The sequence below is a fragment of the Rhipicephalus sanguineus genome, chromosome 7 (genome assembly GCF_013339695.2).
Source record: "Rhipicephalus sanguineus isolate Rsan-2018 chromosome 7, BIME_Rsan_1.4, whole genome shotgun sequence".
Taxonomy (NCBI): Eukaryota; Metazoa; Arthropoda; class Arachnida; order Ixodida; family Ixodidae; genus Rhipicephalus; species Rhipicephalus sanguineus.
This window is the reverse complement of record NC_051182.1, coordinates 41,187,408-41,206,625: the sequence shown is the minus strand read 5'-3', so window position 1 is coordinate 41,206,625 and position 19,218 is coordinate 41,187,408. Positions and strand designations below refer to the sequence as shown.

The following is a 19,218-nucleotide window of genomic DNA, read 5'->3' as shown; positions in this document are numbered from 1 at the left end:
CCTAAACACACACATTGTGATCGTTCTGCTAAATATGATTTTATTAAAGCCAGGGGAGTGCCTCGAACACCATAGATTTTTAACTTATGAAGTAGCGTGCTATGATCAATGGAGTCGAAAGCCTTGGTGAAATCAATGAACAAACCTAATGTAAATAGCCTGTTTTCGATGTTCTTTAAAATAATTTATTTTAGCCTTAACAAAGCTAACCTCGTAGACTTTCTTTTAGGGAAACCAAACTGATCGTCGTTTGTAATGGTACTTCTAGTGACAAAGTTGGCTAATCTGGAATGTAGCATTTTTTCGAAACCCTTAGCAAACACCGGAATAATCGATATTGGCCGATACTTTCCCAGCAAGTTTTTGTCGCCACCTTTCAATAGAACAGACACACGAGAGCGCTTCATTTCACGGGGAAATTCACCGGACTGTACTGCTAAATAAATATGTACACAAGTAGAGGGGCTAAATGCTCTCAAACAAATTTTATGGGACCGATCTTAAGATTGTCAATATCTAATGCACTGCTATTCTTAAGACTCATAAATGTTCTGAATACTTCTGGCTCGTCTACCGGGTTGAGAAATATGCTTTCAGCATTTCTAATAATTGAGCTATTGATTTGCAGGGTATTAATAACTGCGGATGCCACAGTAATGACAAATTACTTTACTTTATCGCTCCCAGAGGTCAACACCACCAGGCCGACCTGGAGACTGGTACATATAAAAGGTGCGTTTGTAAAGCCTCTATAGTCTGTGACCGTGGCGCAATGGATAGCGTGGCTGGCATCTATTGTTGCGGACCAAGCGGTCGTGGGTTCGATGCCCGTTGATTGCAACATTTTTCTTTGTCATCTGATCGCGTAAATTTTTTGGACGTCATTTCCGTGACGGAAATACGTCACTGAAGTCTTGGTGGGCCCCGGCATAAAACACTTTTGTGTTAAAAAGTTACCTTGTGTTACCTGTGTTAAAAAGTTACCTTGTGTTAAAAAGTTACCTTGTGTCTAGGTTTACACGCGTACTGATGAACTGAAGCATTACAGCAGCGATAAAAAGTTTTTGCTTGTGCAGTTATTGAAAGCGTGATCTTCTTCCATGCAGTTGTGTCTTACCTACTCCTATCCAGCTGTAGTGAAAATACACTTACCTGATTTGAACTATGTTCGCTTTTACAGCGAAAGCTGTTATGAGATCATTTCACCGGCCGTTTTTGGCGCCGTAGTTGTCCGCCGCCACCGCCGCCGGTGTCCGTAACCAGTATCGCTCGAAATAAGAACAAAATTCCAGGAAGGAACGAGTTTCGAACCTGGGCCCTCTGCGTGGGAGCCCAGTATTCAACCTCTGAGCCATGCCGGTGCTTGAAACTGCTTTGCAAAAAGGTCCTATGCAGGCTTCATGTCGGGAAGGAACCACATTACCATATGCAATATAGCGTGGTAGAAGAGTAAAATAAGCACCAAGCGTCGCACAACGCGAATTCTGTAACCAGGCGTCACACAATGCGATTGATTGTGCAACGAGTAGGTAGTTGAATGCTTCCAACCCATTACAAAGGGCTCTGCCATAATTCTTCATCGTCATCAGGCACAGCATCAATAAAGTGCGCATAATGCCTTACATGCGTGTCACAAAAGTCGCGTATGCTTAACATTTCTTGTGCATAATGTCCTAAGGTTTGCCATGAAAAGGGATTTTTCCACCGGCGCCAAGGACGAACGTGCTATAATTCTTCTCTTGGAATGGTGGGCCGTAAGCGCACGTGCACCACTTAGTGTGTGTTAGCGTTAGCCGTATGAAATATATCTGTATGACCTAATATGGCTGGACCGTATAAGAACAGTAGTGGCTCTTGACTTGTGTAATTTCAAAACTGTTCGCTCGGGAAGGCGATCGCCTTTTTGTTTGTGTTTGTATTTTACCACTGGCCTCAAGGGCGAACGTGCTTGCAATTCCTTTCCAATAATGCTGTGCCGTAAGCGTACGTGCACCACTTAATGTTAGCGGAAGGAAATATGGTACGTCTATGTCCCAACAAGGCTAGACAGTATACGAACTATAGTGGCTCGAGTCTTAAGTAATTTCAAAACTGTTGGCTCGGAAGGGTGACAGCCTGTAGAATATGAACCACAGAACGTAGTATCCGAGCTACGTCCCTGATTTCGGGTTTTTGTTTTGTGTATTATTGAACTGCACGCCATGAAGGTTGCCGCCAGTAGAGTCTCAACCTTAAGGTCCTAACAAGGCTAGACTGTATACGAAATATAGTGGCTCGTGTCTTGTGTACTTTTAAAGCTGTTGGCTCGAAAAGATGACCGCCTGCGGAATGCAAACCACCGAACGTAGCAACCGAGCTACGTGCCTGATCATGGGTTTTTGTGTTGTGTATTATTGAACTACTCGCCGCGAAGGTCACCGCCAGTAGAGTCTGAACCTGAAGACGTGCATCTGAGCTACGTGTGAGCTCACGTGCTTTTGTTTTGTAGATTATTGAACTGCTCGCGGTGAAGGCGACCGACAGCAGAGTCTGAACCACAGTACGTTGTATCCGAGCTACGTGTTAGACCGCGTGTGCCTACGTGACTGGTGTTTTGTGTGTGAGTTAATTGTTCACCCGTGAAGGCCACCGAAAGTGAAGTGTGAACCACGGCAGCAACCAGTGCGTACGTGACCGTTTCAAGGATACATCGATACTACAGTGGAAGCTGAGATCGGCGGCTAGAGAAGCGTATAAAAAAGGGGCCGATCCTATACTTCGACAGTCTGCTCTGCGCCAGAGAAGAGATCCACGCTGGGCAACTCCCGGGACACAACGCAGCGACCCAACACCCCCGGTCATCGTGGAACCGCCACCGGCCCGTCTCGCCAGCTTCGAGGGTCGCTCATGAACGGCGCCGGTGTTGAAGGACTCTGCTGCGCCCGGGTACGTATGTGAATCGCTTGAACTTAGTGGACTGCGAACTCTAATTATTGGTTCGGCTCTTGCTGCTTGGTCGTCCATCCGATATTGCTTGTTGTTGCTACATATTTCAACTTTCATGCATGCTGCACTTATTCGCGATAATTGTGGATTGTATAACTAATTCACCTTTGTCTTGAAGATAACTGTTCTGTCCTTTTGGAAATATCTTTAACTTTGTTTAAACCCATTATTAAAGCTTGTTGTTCTTTGATTGGAGAAGGCCCTTGACTCCTTCATACCGGCGATTGGCGCAAGCCATACACCAGAGGCCCAGCCCCCGTGCCACGTCTTGGGAAAAGCTTGTGCTTCGGCCCCGAGTCGTGACATTATCTGGCGTCCGCGACAGGACCTCTGGTGCAAAGCAGATACCTTGAACGGGTCAGGAACCTTAGCCAATTACCCTTTTTGTGCACTGAGAGTTTTGTGCTGTGAGCAACGGCAACGAAGTGAAAAATCTCCGTTGATAAGTTCTTGAGGACTCATTTGGGTGCCTAAGATTTTCTTTCACTATGGAGCTGGAAAAGCTTGCATCTATCGGCACTCAGCTTGGCCTGTCAGGAGCGGAACTGAGAAAGTGGATAGAGGAGGAGCAGGCGAGGCAGCGAGAGGAAAGAGTCTTGGCGCGAGAGGCAGCAGAAAGAGAGCGAGAAGCAGCGGAGAGAGAGCACGCAGCAGCGCCTAAAGCAAGCGAGTGTGAGGTAGAAGCGTCACGTCTTAAACTGGAGCTTAAAAAGCTGAGTAGAGAGAATGATGTAAATGGTGTTAGCAGCACTCAGGAGAGGGATGCAGATATCGGCTTGCGGTTCAATGCGAGCAAACTCCTCATCGCATTTGATGAAAGGAAAGATTATCTTGATGCGTATATACGCCGCTTTGAAACGATTGCGAAGAATCAGAGGTGGCCCGAAGACCAATGGTCAACTGTTCTGAGCACATGCCTAAGCAGTGAGGCATTAAGCGTTTTTGGGAGGTTATCACTGGAAGACGCGTCGAGCTACCCCAAGGTCAAGGCCGCTCTATTGAGGCGCTTTCGATTTACCGTTGACGGTTTCAAAGAGAAATTTAGGACTGCCAAATCAGCGGATGGCGAGACCGCTGCGCAGTTTTCGGCTAGGTTGACTCACTACTTTGACCGCTGGGTCGAAATGGCTGGGATAGCAAAGGACCACTCGTCAGTCCGCGAACTTTTTTTCAGGAACAATTTTTGAGCAGCTGCCACCCAAATCTGACACTTTACCTCAAGGAGAGAAACGCTGAGTCATTTGAGAAAATGTTAGGACTGGCTGATCGCTTCCTAGGTGCACAAGGGGGAGCTAACCATGCGAAAGCAAAAAGAGATGGACAAGAAGAAGCAGGAAGCTATGAAGTAGACAGAAAAAGGGGCAGCCAGAGAGCACCGCCGCAGTGCTATCTTTGTAGTAAGCTGGGACACCGTGCGGCACAATGCAAGAGCAACTTTGCAGGTGGCCATGGTCCTGTTTGCATTCAATGTGGAAGGAAAGGACACAGCAGATGAGTGTCAACAGAGAGCGAAGGAAAAGCCTCAGGCTTCATGTGTATACTCACCCGACAGGGGAGACAAGCGAGAATATATCCACGATGGATACGTAGAGTTGAAGAACGGCGATAAGATTCCGGTGGTGAATGCAGTTATGCAGATACGGCCGCAATTCTTAGCCGTGGAAATCCCAGTTGCTACCGGCACCCTTTCTGGGAAGTCCGTATCGGTGTTACGCGATACTGGAAGCGATACTGTAATAGTAAGGAGGAGACTTGTCGAAGACGAAGAGCTCACAGGGTACAGCAGTCCAGTACGTTTGGTGGACGGCACCGTGAAGATGCTACCCGAAGCTCGAATTCATGTGGAGACCCCCTATTACTCGGGAACTATCACCGCACTTTGTATGCAGGAGCCCTTGTACGATGTAATTCTTGGGAACGTAAAAGGCGTGCGAACTGCGGACGACCCGGCAGCCGCCGGCAGAGGACTGACGAAACAACGGCCGACGGAAGAGGGGGTGACCGCCGCGGCCGTGACTAGAGCCCAGACGAAAGAGGCAGCGAAGAAATTTGAGAAGCTGAAAACGCCCGGTGTTCGAGATGACCCCGAAGCAACGGGTATATTATACGCGGAAGCACAACAAAAGGACGAGTGGTTGCGCCACTGCTTTTCGCAGATCGGCAAAAAGCTAACGTGCAGAGATAAGAAAAGCGCCATCGAATTCAGAATTGAAAAGGGGCTCTTGTATCGCGCGTTCTCACAACCAGATGGGAGATACGTGAAGCAGCTGGTTGTGCCGAGGGAACATCGGGAAGCGATATTAAAACTTGCCCAAGATGGAATAAGGGCAGGACACCTAGGAGCACAGAAGACGAAATACCGCATTTTGGACGAATTCTTTTGGCCAGGGCTTACTGCCGACATCAAGAGATTCCTTAGTTCCTGCGACATTTGCCAACGAACGACACCGAAAGCCAGGGTACCTAGATACTGTCGCACTACCAAGTGTCGAGACGAAGCGGCTCACTGAAGTCTTGGTAGAAATGTTTTTGCGAGTGGGGATTACAAAAGATTTCGATGTACCTCTATGGTGCTCCATTAGTGGTCCAAACCGACCACCAACCACTCGGCTATTCGCGTCAGACGAAACATTTGAATAGTAGGGTACCTCGATGTAGTTTGCTCCTCCTACAAGAATACCAATTCACTGTAAAGCACATCAAAGGGAGAGAAAATGTAGGAGCAGATTATCTAATGAGATTGTAAAACAGAGTCCCCCGCGGGGCTGTGAACCGATGTAATCATATAAAAGATGTGAACTGTATGTCCCTTGCAACTGCGACATTTTGTGGTTTGTTGAATATTATGGAATAATATTCGAAAAGTAGGGGGCAGTGTCACAAAAGTCGCGTATGCTTAACATTTCTTGTGCATAATGTCCTAAGGTATGCCATGAAAAGGGATTTTTCCACCGGCGCCAAGGGCGAACGTGCTATAATTCTTCTCTAGGAATGGTGTGCCGTAAGCGCACGTGCACCACTTAGTGTGTGTTAGCGTTAGCCGTATGAAATATATCTGTATGACCTAATATGGCTGGACCGTATAAGAACAGTAGTGGCTCTTGACTTGTGTAATTTCAAAACTGTTCGCTCGGGAAGGCGGTCGCCTTTTTGTTTGTGCTTGCATTTTTCCAATGGCCTCAAGGGCGAACGTGCTTGCAATTCTTTTCCAATAATGCTGTGCCGTAAGCGTATGTGCACCACTTAATGTTAGCGGAAGGAAATATGGTACGTCTATGTCCCAACAAGGCTAGACCGTATACGAACTATAGTGGCTCTTGTCTTATGTAATTTCAAAACTGTTGGCTCGGAAGGGTGACCGGCTGTAGAATATGAACCACAGAACGTAGTATCCGAGCTACGTACCTGATCCCGGGTTTTTGTTTTGTGTATTATTGAACTGCACGCCATGAAGGTTGCCGCCAGTAGGGTGTGAACCTTAAGGTCCTAACAAGGCTAGACTGTATACGAAATATAGTGGCTCGTGTCTTGTGTACTTTTAAAGCTGTTGGCTCGAAAAGATGACCGCCTGCTGAATGCGAACCACCGAACGTAGCAACGCAGCTACGTGCCTGATCATGGGTTTTTGTGTTGTGTATTATTGAACTACTCGCCGCGAATGTCACCGCCAGTAGAGTCTGAACCTGAAGACGCGCATCTGAGCTACGTGTGAGCTCCCGTGCTTTTGTTTTGTAGATTATTGAACTGCTCGCGTTGAAGGCGACGGACAGCAGAGTCTGAACCACAGGACGTTGTATCCGAGCTACGTGTTAGACCGCGTGCGCCTACGTGACTAGTGTTTTGTGTGTGAGTTAATTGTTCACCCGTGAAGGCCACTGCAAGTGACGTGTGAACCACGGCAGCAACCAGTGCGTACGTGACCGTTTCAAGGATACATCGATACTACAGTGGAAGCTGAGATCGGCGGCTAGAGAAGCGTATAAAAAAGGGGCCGATCCTATACTTCGAGAGTCTGCTCTGCGCCGGAGAAGAGATCCACGCTGGCAACACCCGGGACACAACGCAGCGACCCAACACCCCCGGTCATCGTGGAACCGCCACCGGCCCTTCTCGCCAGCTTCGAGGGTCGCTCATGAACGGCGCCGGTGTTGAAGGACTCTGCTGCGCCCGGTTACGTATGTCAATCGCTTGAACTTAGTGGACTGCGAACTCTAATTATTGGTTCGGCTCTTGCTGCTTGGTCGTCCATCCGATATTGCTTGTTGTTGCTACATATTTCAACTTTCATGCATGCTGCACTTATTCGCGATAATTGTGGATTGTATAACTAATTCACCTTTGTCTTGAAGATAACTGTTCTGTTCCTTTGGAAATATATTTATCTTTGTTTATACCCATTATTAAAGCATGTTGTTCTTTGATTGGAGAAGGCCCTTGACTCCTTCATACCGGCGATTGGCGCAAGCCATACACCAGAGGCCCAACCCCCATGCCACGTCTTGGGAAAAGCTTGTGCTTCGGCCCCGAGTAGTGACAATGCGTTTAGAAGGTACCAACGCTCTCCGTGGAAGGACGAAAAATGGCACAGTGCCTGCTGCCCTACTTTTCAAAAATTACAATGATTTATAGCGCAGTGGGTTCCTCACAAGTCCACTTGTATTGGTTGCCAAGGAAGCCCATAAGCGCATGATCCATTTCCTCAGGGCCTCAGTAAAGTTCTTCACCTCCCCCGTCTCTCTCCCCCTTCAATGTATGTTATACAGCATGACGGGAGAGGGAAATAGCGACTGGGCGTCACCCAATGCAAATGACAAAACTGGTGGGCCGTTTAAAGCTTCCAACCCATTACAAAGAGCTGAGCCATAATTCTTCATCGTGATTAGTCGTCACGTCAACAAAGTTCACATAATACCTTACAGGCGTGTAGCTGGTGCCTCGCTTCTCCGCAGAATGACAAATAATGGCTTAGAAGGTGCTTCCCAACTTCACAAAAATTGTGATTTATGGCATAGTGGGTACCTTTCTAGTGTACTTGTATTGTAGCCCCAAGAGAGCTTACAACGGGCTCTAGAAACGCCGCTCTTCCAGCTTTCGCTGTGACTGTGCTGCGGTTTCAGCGCAGGCCTTGCGTTTTTTTATTGTGATAGCAATTATATGGACACTCTCGGCTGACTTTTGCCGTCGCCGTCATGCCCCGGATATGTATATGTATGTATATACTATAAGAAAGGCACAAAGAAAAATAAAGCAGGAAAAATATCGAAGCACCCAATCGGGGACTTGAACCATCGACATCTCGCTCCCCAGCCTTGCTGCATTAGACAACTCAACCATGATCCATGCATGCGCCGGCGAAATAACGGCCAGCTATTTATGTACACCATTTACCTCTGGTGGTAAGCAAATCTCGGAGGAGCTTGAGCGTGTTTTCTATCACGCAGCGCTCCTAATTTTCTTTCGATTTGAAAACTGCCCTTGAGACGCGCACGACAAAGTGACCCTTTTCTGTGCCCACTCCTGATGTGGAAGGGAAAAAAACAGAACATCGGGCAAGCCTTACATCAGACACCCCCGTCTGGTAGGAGATGCAGGGGGTCACTCCACCCGCCGCACTTTGAAATAAAAAGAAATATCTACGAGCGTCTGATTCTCCATTGTCGACACTTGCAGACGCAAGGCTCCTAATTTTCTTTCAATGTGAAAACTGCCCTTGAGACGCGCACGACAAAGCGGCCCTTTTCTGTACCCACTCGTGATGTGGAAGAAAAAAAAAGAACACTAGGCACACCTTGGGGACACCTTGCATCAGACGACCCCGTAGGCAGGAAACGCAGGGGATCATTCCACACGCCGCAGTTTTAAAGGAAAAGAAATATCTAAGAGTACCTAATTCTCCATTAGAGAGTTTGAGAATTGGGGACCCAAGACACTGGGCCACCAAGCTGCATTGGGTAGGCTGCTCTTGCGTTCGGAGGACCAGCAGAGTTTGAGAAGTGGGTTAAACCAACGTTACTAGATCCTTTCCCAGTTGTCAAACTCTGCCTGAACTGCCCCGGAAACATGACCCCTCTCCGTTAACTGTCACCAGGGGGCGCTGCCGCCATGGTCAGCCTGATTGGCAGGTCGGCTCGCAGCTAAACCTGCCTAAACACGCAGCCTCCTTCTGCAGTTCAGCGCGGTAACGGATGTTGTCCATAGGTTCTGCATGCTTTTTCGGCTAACATTTTTCCTGTATTAGAGACAAATTGGTTGCTATTATCCAGAAAACCGGGAAAAGTTGAGTGGGCGACCCGTATTGCTCGCGATCTTCCGATTAGCGCGTACCGCGAACGCCCGGCTGCAGGCTCGGTTCGAAATGGCTAGAATATTTCCGCACAACGTTTACACGCTCCGGCACTCGCAAGCGTGGTTGCTTGTGCTTGTTGGTGTAACAATGAGCGTCTTGATAACGCGAACTACCGGCGAGGACAAGAGAAAGAAGACGAGGACTCAAAGCGCTCGCACTTACCTTTACTGCAGCCTAGCACCTAGATTTGCAGCGGCCGCAGCGAAAAAAAGTACGTGCGGCCTGACAAACATTTATTTCACGCACAAGCATGAGTACTTCACACATTCAAAGAACACAAAGAATCTCATCTGGTTGCTGCGTGATTTATCACAGTAGGCGCGCCTTTTTGTTCGCTATTGCCACTTTTTCGCTGCTTCCCAGACGGCGGTTCACATCCCGCGAGTAGAAATACATGCGGGTGATGACGAAAAATTCAACACTTGGCAAGTGAATGCCGCATTGTGCTGGTCACAGCCAAGTCGAGAAAGGTGGTGCTCCTCCAACTCTTCCAACACTTTCCAAAATAAGTCCCCACAGAGACCCTCCTTCTCCAGAGAAGCTGAAATTATCTTGTTTGCTATTGTCATGAATGTCAACATCTTCTGTGTTGTGTGCTTTAAGCTGCCTTGCTTAAAGCTCCTATAGTCAGTTAAATAGCTGTCAGAAGCAAGCACTGGCGTGGGGAAGCTGATGTCCGCTATGCAGAGATGGCATGTTGCATGCTAGGTGAACTTGTGTATGATGTAGCCACACAGGTGGTATACAACAGTGTCCTCCATATCACCCCTGTAATACGCATGGTCGCTTGGTCCTTGCTCAGATGCATCAGCAGAAGCAGTGGTAATTTCCATCATTTTGGCTTCCACTATGTCGTGCAGGCAGACTTTCTCTTCTTGGTGGGCATCCTTTGTTCTTCTGAGTGTGTCAGTAACACTAATGAGCACAGAACATGGTGTGCCTTGCACACTACCACTGCGCCTGCAAGATTACCTCGAGGCGACCAACTTCTTTCCTACCACCCTATTCGGTTACCGCGATGATTTGTCGACACAGGACCTACAGCTGCAACTTAAGGAAGATGTCGTGGATGGCCCAAGTGTGGCTCAAACTAGAGCAATTTTGGCCTTAGACCTTAAGGGGGCATTTGATGATGTCTCACATGACCTCATTTTAAACAACCTTGCCTAATCCCGATGTGGCAAACGCACCTACGATTACGTACGAGCGTTTTTATCTGACCGTACGGCAACCGTTGGTCCTGGGGAACTTCGGTCGGGCACTATAAGGCTTTCCAGCAGAGGCACTCCGCAAGGTTCAGTTTTATCACCTACCCATTTCAACATGGCATTGGCAAAACTACCACCACTCCTAGACAAAATTCCAAATGTGCAGCATGTGCTCTACGCCGATGACGTCACAATCTGGGTAAGCAAAGGGTCAGACGGCGCCATTCAAGACGCACTACAGGACGCTGTCAATGTGGTTCAAGGGTATGCCTTAGCCGGAGGACTCACTTGCGCAGCTGAGAAGTCCGAACTACTGCTGGTGTTTAAACGCCGGAAAAAAACCAACATATCACCAGACGTTATCGTGCATCTGAATGGAAACTTTATTCCAAGGGTAGATAGACTCGGCATATTAGGACTTCATATACAACACAACGGCAAGGCCACATATACCCTCCCACTACTGCGCAAACAAATCGCCCAAGTGACTCATATGATTAAGCGCATTACCAACCACCGACATGACTTTCTCGAAAAAGATACTCTCCGATTGGTACAAGCCCTCATCATAAGCACATTGACCTACCACCTCCACTACCACAACCTTACTCAAACCGAGACAAGCCGGATGGACGCCCTTCTCCGCATGGCACTAAAGGCTGCTCTGGGACTGCCCCATCACGCGTCCAAGCAGCTCCTTCTACGACTTGGGGTTCCCAACACCATACGTGAACTATTTGAAGGACATGGTAACAATTAAATTGAACGTCTCCAGCGGACAAGACAGGGTTGTCTCATTCTCTCTCGGTAGGGATACAGCGTGCCAAACAAACCGCAACAAGAACCGAAACACGTTTCACTTGACATTAGGAGGAAAATTCAAGTAGCCCCCATACCCCGCAATATGCACCCTGATCGACATAAAGGCCGGAGACGGGCAAGAGTTCAAGCTCTAATGCGAGTCGTAGGTGACGGCACATCTAACGCACCAGTCCTTTACACTGATGTGGCCCGATATCCACAAAAACGGGCCATGTGTCTGGTCGTAGTGGACAACACCGATTCTGTAACGGTATCAGCTACGCTTAAAACCCTGGACAGTGGCACGGCAGATGAGGCTGCTATGGCCCTGCCTATTATACACGCTTCACAATTCACCGGACAAACCAATTACCGTGGTTACCAATTAACAAACTGCCTGTCGGATCATAGCGAAAGGAATGGTCACACCCTACACACACCGTATCCTGACATCAATGCACCCCTCTTTGTTACACAGGGTGCGTATCGTCTGGACATCTGGACACGCCTCTTTCCATGGCAATGAACGCGCTAATGCGGTAGCTCGAGAGCTCACAAACCGGGCGCCATCGGAAGAGCTGTCCAACCCAGACGATGCACCAACAGAACCACTCAACTACACTGAAACGCTACAACACTACCGACAAAGCCGCATGTACTTCCCACCACCACACAAATCACTCAACCGAAAAGAGGCTGTTGCCTGGCGGCAGCTTCAGACTTATTCATTCCCCTGCCTTTACGTCCTTCATCTCTTCCACCCCACACAATATCCCTCATACTGCCCCTATTGTGGAGCGAAGCCCACGGTGTATCACTGCACCTGGGAATGTCCACAACCACCGGGCTGCCGCCCTATTCCTTCACCCTCACAATCCTCCTGGGAGACTGCGCTGACCAGCTCAAGGCCGCAGGAGCAGCGTCGGCTGATCCAGCGGGCACGTGGTGTGGCGCGAGCCAATGGGGCCCTGAACTAAGGGCTCCACCCAACGAGAATATTTCTTGCGGCCTCCACAAATAAAAGTTTTCTCTCTCTCTCTACCACGCAGAGCTGTCTTTAATGGTGTGTAGAGGCTGAGGAGGCGGAATATTTGACTGAATCTCACCCGACTGTTGTCAGTCGGGTGAGATTCATGACCTCCAAATGAGCGTGCCAGCTAGAAGTGTCGCTGAAACAGAAATATATGGCTTTGAGTTGCGCTGACATGTGCTAACAAAATGCACCAAGTAAAAAAAAGAATGGCACGCTTACCTCCAAGGGGTCCTGATCTAACTTTGCCGTACGGACACAGTGGGTACCTTGGGTCAGCAAGTATTCAATGATGTCTGTGGTAGACAGCAAAGTGACTCGTAAAGACTGTGTTGTTTGCTGTGACGCAAAAAGCTCCAGGTTCTTTTCGACTGAATTTCGTTCTGTCATGTTGAGCATCTCCAAGAAAGATTTTAGGATATGAAAATATTAGTTTCGTAATGTTGACATGCTGAACAATGTGAGCACTCAAGAACATGCAAGGCCCAATCAGGTGAATAGGTCAAGTAATCACCTGTATTTCTTTCGAGTGGCGCCTCGCTCCTCTCGATGGTAGGTTGATGTTCAAAGCATCAAAAAGGTCATTGACCATCCTGGTGAATGTTTCAGTGCCTTCAGAGTTTTCCATGCCTGGCCTTTGGCTTCTCTGTACAGCTTGATGCCAACTGCTGTGCTACGGCTGAACAGCTGTTAAGAAAGCGCATTTGTGTTCAGAATAATGAACACAAACAGCATGCAACGAGTAACACGCATAGACTATAGTAGGCAAAATACCTGGGTGGCAAGCCTGACACTCATCTTCTGAAAGTTGTCAGGTGCAACATGGGCTCGCGTCAGTTTTGGCACGACTCCTAGGTGTTTGTCTTTTTCTGTGTCAAACAGCGTGACGTAGTGGCCAAAGTTGATGTGATGATCACCTGCCTCGAAATAAGAAAGTGAACGATTAAAATCTAATTCAGAACATTTGAAGTTTAGTTTTTTTTCTTACCAGTCCATAAGTATGCTTCTTCAGATGACTTCTGATGCATTTTATGATGTGTGGGACATCACAAATGAAATAGATCCTCTGAAAAGGCTCCCAAGGGTGCTCGATGTGATGGCATGCAGAGTCCAGCTTCCCCGATATACCAAGCTGTGTCCACATTGAGCGGTTGTTCCCAGCTCCGTCACTTATGATAGCAAGCACTGAGGCATTGCTTTTGTGCAGTTCAAGCACAGCACTCAGCAGGAGTTTAGAAAGAACCTTCCCATGGGCTGCTCCTTTTGTTGCGAAGCTTGCTGTCGGCTGCACGCAGTCCTCAAATAGTGGCACAAACATGAGAACTAGTCAATGATCAGTGAGTTGATCTGTGGCTGGGGATGCTACGTCACCATAGTCGACGAACCCGTCTATTTTGCAGGACACCTTATTGAAGGCAACAGACTGCTTGAGCTTTACCTCATCGACAAGTAGAACGCCACACCTTCTGATGTGGCTCTCGCCCTGAAAGTGCTCCTTAATGGTACTTAGTGCAACTTCATTGTACCCGTTTTGCATGGGATACCACTGATGATTGACGCAAGCGGGCTTTAGTAGGAAGCGGCAACAGCTGGGTGTCTGAAATGAGGGTATAAACTTTTGGGCTAGAAATTTGCAGTAAGAGGCACGTCATCAGCCATTCGTCATCATAACGCCTTCCGTTTTTCATCTTTGCTTTTGCTGCCATTATGGCCGTTTTGAATGCCAGTTGCTGCTTTTCAGGGAGAACATGAAGCATACTTTCAATGTTAGCTTCAGTCACGCTACAAAGTTGTTTTTTCATAGCAGTCATCCCTTTCTTCAGCTTTTCTCTCTTTAGCGTCGCTCGGATAACTTTCCGACGCAACGTTTTGATGCATTTGTTCTTGGGTCTTGGTTTGCGCCTTTGACAGTTCTTTGTACGACTCAAAAACAGTCTACCTAGCGTTTTGCATTCTGGACAGGTGGCATCCAAGCTCAACATGGTGCATGTTTTGCGTCTCCATGTCTCACCATCTTTACTGGCTACCGATGAGGACGATATTTGTGGGTAAAGCTTGGCAGGAAAGCCCTGACATGACTTTAGCTTTTCCACGTGGCTGAGCAGGCATGTCAGGTCACTGAATGACTTGACCTCCAGATGCGAGCTTTCTGTGTAGACAGTTGATGGTACAAGCCGCCCATTTGCACTGACTGACAAACAAAAATCGCTTGAGGACGTCGCTGCCTTACCGACTCAGGGGACTGCCTTATACTTCGAGTTTGTACAGGACGACAGTAGAACCAAGGAGTTCAGTCGACCAGCCTTGCACTCGCCGTCCCTCGTGCGCCATTGTCGATAGCTCCTCGAACAGGGACTGGGTGCTATCGAGTGCGACGCTGCCTGCCACAGAGCAGCCTCTCTTCCCATAATGGAAGGTGTTCGGCGCTATGTTTTTTTGTTCGGCGTCGTGCTGAACATTCCGACGCTTCGGTTGGATAGGTGGCCTCACGGCACGTGCTTTGCGTTTCCGTATGCTTTGACAGATATTTTGGACAGTTGGGAAGCAAGCAAGGTAGGGCGTCATCCAACACAAGAGCTCGTGAGCTCCCTGTCACTTCTTGGGATCGCGTGTTGCCATTCTTGAAGCCGCAAGGCGTCGTTAGGCGGTTTGAAAAAGTGCCTCTTCTCAGCTGCACCCCTCGCAGAGTCGTAGCCGCTTTTGCAGCCGGACACAAAGCCATGCGGCATTACTTCTCACTACACAGGCACAGCAGCCATTGACATCCTAAGACTATGCACGGGAAATCAAAGCAAACGCCCGCATGATAACAACATAACCAAAACGCCGCGGTCGTCTTTAGCAACGTTGGGCGTGCAGTCCAGCTCCTCCGTGGGCTCACCTCTCACCAAGCCGGGCAAGCAGTGTCGCGCGCGCCCCCACGCGGCACTCAATGGAAAGGCGTCACGCGCAGCGGCGGAGTTTGATAACTGAAAGAAAGATCTGGTAACGTTGGGTTAAACGGTTAAACGCAAGCTACGTTGGCGCAAACGCACAGGGCGCCACAAGAGGTGAAATTAGAATCATGCGAGACGCGGCCCATAGAGCGTCGTGGCCCGCGGCGTCTGAATAGTCTCGCGGTGACACAAAACGTCTTGGGGCCCCACGCTAGTTTTCGATTTTGGGTCTTGGGCCTACCCGAGCACAAGAGCCCAAGAGTGGCTTGGTTTCTGCGCATGCGCCCTAGTGGCTCGCAAGCTCCTTTGTCCCCAAGCTTTTTGGGGCCCCAATTCTCAAACTCACTATTGTCGACACTTGCAGCCCGTTGCTCAAGCACAAAGACGTAACAACTGCGACAGTTCTTAGTTCACGCTTGCCCTGTGCATGCCTGTGCGTTCTTTTCGGGCGTCCTTCTTTGTGCTTCAGCCGCGCGCTGCAAATATGGAGCTGCTTCTTGTTCTTCGTGTGACATTCCAATTTCTTGCTATCGCATTGGTTGCTTCGGCCTTGCGGCGAAACTGTGACTTTTTGTGCTGTGGCCAGGTATTGCTCTGGCTTCAGCGAAGATGATGCGTAGCTCGGGCGCACGCGCTCCCGGCGGAACGGCGGCCTGCAGTCGAGCCCGGGACTCAGCGCGGTACAAGTGCATTTTCTTGCTCTGCCTCTGTCTACTCTCTGAGGGCTTCAGCCGACCCTTGACCCTGAGCCTACAGTGTACATGTAGCTGGCTGTCCAGAGAGTGAGTTGGCCCAGTCTGCTCCCATAACACTCGAACTGTGCAGGCCTCTTATAGTTATTTATGCACACAGACCTCAGCAGTGCACACGTACAGACAGCTGTGTGCTCAATAAAACCCCCGAAAGTGCACCAAACAGCTTTTATTCAAGTTACGACAAGTTTAATGAACCCCAAGCATGCAATAGGCAATTGCAGTGTATATTGTAACCACCTGCCTTAGTAGGCATTCTTCAAGAGGTTCTATGTAAGACCTTTTGAACAATGCCTACCGAGGCACGTGGCTCAGTAGGCATAGTTCATACTGAGGTAGCGTGCTTTCGCTTCTATGTCTACAAAATTCAACCATTATTACAAGATACTGTTTGTGCACTTTCAATACATATTCTCATTTCAATGCTGCTTCAACTATAGCCCAATAATTATTCAACAGAAGTGTCAGAAAGAACTCTCAATGCACAACGTACTCTAAATAACAAGTCCACTACAATTCAACTGCTTCTCTCTCAATGAAATTTGGTAAAATTTTAGTGGCCAATTTTTCATAGGTGTCAACATTGAGCTCAATGATTTTTCAGTCGACAAATAATATTTAATGCAATGTGTCACATTGACCAATGGTTTTTCAATTACTTATAAACAAGATTTTTTGCAAGGGACTACGGCGTCCGTCATGTTCATATCGTGGCTTTGGGACGTAAAACCACAAACAATTATTATAATTCCTATTGATCTTTCGAGCGATAGGCCACAAGATATAGGTGAACATACTCAAATCGCACGCTCTATATATGAAAGACACATTTGGGATAACAAACGCCTGGTAATAATAATTATTTTATTGGTTGTGTTTTGACGTAAACTTCCCCATAACATTGGATAACAATGCTTTCATCGTCCCATCCGTAGATTCCATGCTGCGCGGATCTTGTATGCTGTAAAAATAGTAAAGGTTTATGAGTAGCGCAAAACAAATGCCCTGTTTGTAATCGAAATTTCTTATGTGTACTGCATTCAACAGCCAGGGATGCCTAAAGGTGTGTACTGTGCTCATGAAGTTGTTACTTAAAAAATCTCTAACGCACCACAATGTAAAACCTGCAGGTGTTAACTAGCGAGACACAGAACCCACTGACAACAATGCGATATAAGGCTGATAAATAAAAGAAGGCTTAAACAGTCATTCAACTCACTGCTCACGTTCGTGCATTTCGAGATCGATATTTATAATTACCTGTAATTCTGATATTCTTCACATGAAGCATAACACAGTACACAGGTAACCGTGATGTTGTAAGTATAAAATGACAGCAGTGACATTTCTAGGACGGTGTTGCTACGTGAAGGCAGTCAAGGAAGCAAAACGTAATTGAAGTATATCTAAACTATGCCAAGAGTGGATGAGATGGAAGGTATGTTGGTTATTGCACAGAACGCCAATCCCCGAAACGACGTCGTCTTCCTCAATGATGCTTTTTGTCCTTTAATTAGGAATATAGTAGTATAACACGAGTCCCGGCTACTGAAGCACCGTCTATGTCCAATCTGTGGTGTGGCTGAGCGGCAGAGTTTAAGGGAGAACACATCAACAATATCTGTAGACAACGAGCGGGGATAGAGGAAACATCGAGTTGCTGAACCTTGTGGGGGACTTCTGTGATCTGATGTAACACGCGGTGAATTCCTGCGGATCACCAAAATAGCTTTACAGAGAGTGCGACGCGACCAATCAAAGCGCGAAGCCTTATTAGGGCTCCTGTGGTAATAGAAACGTCGCATGACGGGAGTCATTACGCTTACGCTGGTGGCCTCGTGATACTATGAGGGATTGTGAGAAACGTCACGTGGCTTTCAAGCTCAAGGGGATATTCAGTCCAATACATCAAGGGGATATTCAGTCCGCGAATTTACAATGGCCTGAGAGAGGTTGTTAAAAGGTAGGCTGCATTGCGGCCAAACAAGTGCTATGAAGTGAAAAATCGCCTGTTCCGCGAGGTGTGAGGGGGGGGGGGGATTATATGCAAATGCGACAACAGAAATCGCAGCGTTTGTGCCCCGAGTTTCGATGGTCAGAAGAAAAGCGCATAGAAAGAGTATCATGGTCGAAGAAAACGTACACTCGCCAAGTAAAATAAAACAACAACACAATTGACGTTTTGGCGCCCGGTACGGGTGCCTTGTTCACAATGAAGGAATGCATGCGGGTCTTCATTATATATGCGTCGAAAGGCGCAACGTGCTTTCGTATACCTCAGGGAGAGGACAGTAGATTGTATGCAAAAAAACGCCAGGCGTGCGCTGAAACCGCAGCTCAGTCACAGCGAAAGCTGGAATAGCGGCGTTTCTAAAGCCCCGTTGTAAGCTCTCTTGGGGCTACTAATACAAGTACACTAGCAAGGTATCCACTACGCCATAAATCACAATTTTTGTGAAGTTGGGAAGCACCTACTAAGCCATTATCTGTCATTCTGCGGAGAAGCAAGGCACCAGCTACACGTCTGTAAGCATTATGTACACTTTGTTGACGCGACGACTGATCACAACGAAGAATGATGGCTCAGCCCTTTGTAATGGGTTGGAAGCTTTAAACGGCCCACCAGTTATGTAATTTGCATTAGGTGACGCCCGGTCGCTATGTCCCTCTCCCGCCGTACTGTATAACATACGTCGACGTGGGAGAGAGGGGGGGGGCGAAGAACTTTACTGAGAGCCCGAGGAAATGGATCATGCGTTTATGGGCTTCCTTGGCAACTAATACAAGTGCACTTGCGAGGAACCCACTAGGCTATAAATCATTGCAAGTTTTGAGAAGTAGGAAAGCAGGCATTATGCCATTTTTCGTCATTCTACGGAGAGCCGTGGTACCTGCTAAACGCATGTAAGGCATTATGCGCACTTTTTTGATGCTGTGCCTGATGACAATGAAGAATTATGGCGGAGTCCTTTGTAATGGGTTGGACGCATTCAACAACCTTCTCGTTGCGTATTTGGCATTGTGTGACGCCTGATTACAGAATTCGCGTTGTGCGACGCTTGGTGTTTATTTTACTCTTCTACCACGCTATATTGCATATGTTAATGTGGTTCCTTCCTGACATGAAGCCTGTATAGGACCTTTTTGCAAAGCAGTTTCA

At 47.9% G+C, this 19,218-nt stretch overlaps 1 pseudogene; it reads right to left on the bottom strand.

Annotated features, from left to right (window-relative positions):
• Nucleotides 1-9,640: 9,640 nt before the first annotated feature.
• On the bottom strand, nucleotides 9,641-15,099 carry LOC119400670 (uncharacterized; annotated as a pseudogene).
• Nucleotides 15,100-19,218: the final 4,119 nt, after the last annotated feature.